This window comes from Coffea eugenioides, chromosome 11 (assembly GCF_003713205.1).
Source record: "Coffea eugenioides isolate CCC68of chromosome 11, Ceug_1.0, whole genome shotgun sequence".
In the NCBI taxonomy this organism is placed as follows: Eukaryota; Viridiplantae; Streptophyta; class Magnoliopsida; order Gentianales; family Rubiaceae; genus Coffea; species Coffea eugenioides.
In genome coordinates this window covers 30,292,117-30,296,102 of record NC_040045.1, presented here as the reverse complement: position 1 = coordinate 30,296,102, position 3,986 = coordinate 30,292,117, and the positions used below count along the sequence as shown (strand labels likewise).

General features: G+C 32.3%; 1 pseudogene; it reads left to right on the top strand.

The window, feature by feature from the left end:
* The first annotated feature begins 3,497 nt into the window (after positions 1–3,497).
* The window catches only part of LOC113752232, a 9,311-nt pseudogene continuing 8,822 nt past the window's right edge, over positions 3,498–3,986 (top strand).

Here is a 3,986-nt window from a genome sequence, read left to right as displayed (position 1 = left end):
GCAATTTGGGAAAACTTGACACTACAAGAAAAAAGGTCATTAGTGACAACATTTCTTTGTGACGACAAAAAGTTGTCACAAATGAGGTTGTTTAGTCACGACTTTGAAGGTTGTCACAATTGACTCAAAGCAACTGAGTTTTCAGTGACAACCTTTAATTGTCGTCACAAAACTATTTCGCGCCATAGGACTTGGATGGCGCGAGATTTGCGATAGTGACGACTTGATAAATGTTGTCAGTAATTCTACCGCTTTTTTTGACAACTTTTCATTGTTGTCACTGTTTATGTTTACTGACGACAAATTTTTGTCAGTAAAACTATAGCGTAGTTAGTGACAACATAAGTATCATCACTAACTTGAACATCTCTAATGCATTTATTTAATTGTGAGCCTCAATATTAATTTAATTTTTTTAAAATTTGATGATTTATTAACTATGACTTTATTTAATTGTGAGCCTCAATATTAATTTAATTTTTTTTAAAATTTGATGATTTATTAAACTAGTCATAGTTACTTAAATATTAATTTAATTTTTTAAAAATTTGATGATTTATTAAACTAGTCATAGTTACTCAATAGGTTTTTAACTGAAAAAAATTAATGAAAGTTTCTAGTTAGAACAACTATATAAACTATTACAACTTGAGAAAGAATATATTTACTAGTTCTTTGAATTTAGCAAAAATTTTCATCCATTATAATTTTTTGATAAATATGTTAAGAAGTAGTGATTAGAAATACATTAGTAAATTTAATTAAAATTTGAAGCTAAAAATTCACTTGTAATATTAATATCGGATCAACTGTTTGATGTCATAAAAAATTAACTATTTGAAGCAGATCCAAGGTGCATTTACCGCTTGTAATATTTCAACATAATTTTCTCATCCATTATGAATATTTTTACAAAAATATTTAAAAGTAGCAAGTAATATTATATTAGTAAAATATTAATTCAACTAAAATGTTGGAAACTAAAAAACGTTGATTGAAATTTTGGTACTGAACAAGGGGGAAATCTAAGGAATTGAAATTTCATTCAAAGTCAATATTTTGAGGAGAGGCGCGGAAACACTTAGAACACTTAGAACGAAATAGCCAACACTACCAGTATCCTAAAGCCAACACTACCAGTATCACCGAACAAAACACACACTATCAGTATCCTAAAGCCAACAGCTAACACTTAGAACCAACCGTAGCACACTGCTCCTCGCCATCTCCTTGCCGAAACATCTCCTCGCCCGTCTCCTCGCCATCTCCTAATTGATGTTGGCTCGGAAATGATCAAATAGAAGACCACATTTAGTAGCAACTCTCTACCAAAAAAGGTATGCCGATTCTCTTTTTCCTCCCTAATTTTCCCCCAAAATGTTTTGCCCTAATTTTTTTTTCCCAAAAATTTCAGTCCAGTTTTTTGGGTTTCATTTGATTTATGGATGGAGTCATCTCCTCCTTTTGGATTCTACTTACTTGTGGGTTTTACCCTTGTTAATTTTTTGTCAACATTTTATTTCGGGTATGTATGGGTTCATAACAGCCTCCTAACATACAGGCTGTGGCTACACAGATTTAGCCCTTTCCTGATCCCTTGAATTCCTCAACAATTGTGGCTACATAGGTTGTGGCTAATTGAGATTGTAGACGAGTTTGTGTTTTGCATTGCACACAGTAGATTGATATATAGCTATCATGCTAATTGAGCTTGTAGACGTGGCTGTGTTTTGCATTTTAATTCCTATTCGCAAGAGTATATTGAAACAATAAAAGTTCTTGATATATAGCTATCATGCTCTGTCCATGGCATGGGGCCTGAAGAAAATTGATAGAGATGCTTTGAATGTATTTTGGACTTTCCTTCTTGTCCAGATGGTAAATAACAATTTATGGATACTCGCACCAAGAAAAGGAAAAAGAAAGAAAAAATGTCTTATGTCTAGGACCCATAATAACTCAATCACAGCAAATGCTGGATGAAGACTGTCCTTATTGAGGAACTATTTCACTCGTTTTCTTCTTATTTTTATCTTGGATTTGTGTATCAATTTGCTTTCAAAGAAAATCCAGATTAAAAAAAATGGGATGTTGACTTGTGGAAAATGTGAACCAATTAATGTTGAATATTGATTTGAGTCCCATTTCGGATGGTTTTGTTCCTATCCATTTATTATCATCACTTTTTTTTGGAATAAAGCAAAGTGGTCATATTGTTGTGCTCACATTATAGTATTATACTTAACAAATTTGAAAATTAGATAACCTTCATTGAAGATTTTATAAAGTGGCTTTGTGGAAAATTCTTAACATTTATAACTGCTAAATGTTGTGGTGTCGTGAAGGCACCAAGTTACCATGTTACAACTGGTAAGTTTACTTATGTAAGATGTAAATTCTGTTAAGATAGTAGATGAATTTTCGATATCTTACCATTAGTATGGCGAGATTTAGTACTTACATACATTTCAAAGGGTGCACAATACAACTCTCACTGAAAATTAATCAAAACTGCTAATCATCTGACTGCAAATTTTGGACCCAAAAGTAAAATTGTAGACAACCTCAAACACGAGAGAAGAACAGATAAGCATGAAAACATTAAGCGGGAACAAAAGAAAAAGAAAAAAAGAACTAGACAAAACTACTATCAAACTTTTGACTGGGGTAAAAACTTTAATGGTGCCTTTTCCCTAATTGGTCTTTCCAGGGCCTTAGATAACAATGGCCACTAATTGCGCTAGTTTGTTAATGTGATCTTAGTGCTGTCCCCAAAAACCTCAACTGAGATCTCACAAGGAGCTGAACTTGCCTAATTAAAGTAAGGGTTATTTATTCATTAGATACTCATTAAGAAATAATTCAAGTGTTAAATTTTAGAAAATTAAAGTTAAACAGAAAAATGCATAAATATAAAAGAAAATAATAATTGCGAATATGTATATTCAGATGATAAATAACATGTGATTAAAATATTTTAACTAGTGTTGAATGAGATAAGAACACCTTTTAAAATATTCTACCTAGACTTAATTAAGAACTAATAACTTTAGAGGGATACCCTTTTTAAAATTTTTATACTGCTCCAGGTAATGATAGCCATTGATTGAACTGGTTGTTTGTTACTGTGATCTCAGTGCCGTCCCAGGAAATCTCCACTGAGATCTAATAATTAAATTTCTCCCCTGTCCTTTTCGTTTTGTTGTCTTCTTTATGAACCAAAAGTTTGTTTCCTTTTTGACAAGAACGTCCAGGTGTATTTGTGACATGTTTGACAGTTAGTTTCCTTTTTGTATTTATGAACCAAATGTGTAGTTGTGACATGTTTGAATTTACTAATAGCTGTGTTGTATTTTGTTTAATTTTTATTATTGTTGTATGGGAAGATTAATTTCCTGTATTGAGCTTAATTTCCTATATTTATTATATGTGTTGTCTTTGTAGTATCATGGTTGCGTATTTTTTTGTGTTAGGATCAACAGTGCTTGTGAAAAAACATGGATAGGAGTTGGATGACAATTAAAGATTACTTGCATCCTAGATATTTGGCAGGAGTGAAAGAATTCGTTGAATTTGCTTATTTAGGCAAGGATCCCACATATAAGCTCCCTTGTCCATGTAAAGGGTGCAATAACTTTGAGGATCAAACTATGGAGGTCATGAAAAGTCATTTGTGTGGGGGAATTGTTGAGAGCTATACTAGGTGGGTATATCATGGTGAAAGGTTTGAAGATTCTGATGAGGATAAAAATGATAACATAGTTTTAGATGAAGAAAACAATGAGTCAGATGATATTCAAGAAATGTTAAATGACGTTGGTACTGCAAACTTTGGCGAGAATTGGAGAAATTCGGGGGAACATAATAGGGATATACCAAATAAGCAAGAGGGGGAAGCAAGTAAGTTTCTTAGATTATTATCTGAAGCTGAAAAAAGTCTCTACCCGGGTTGTGATAAGTACTCAACACTTTCCTTTGTTGTCCAT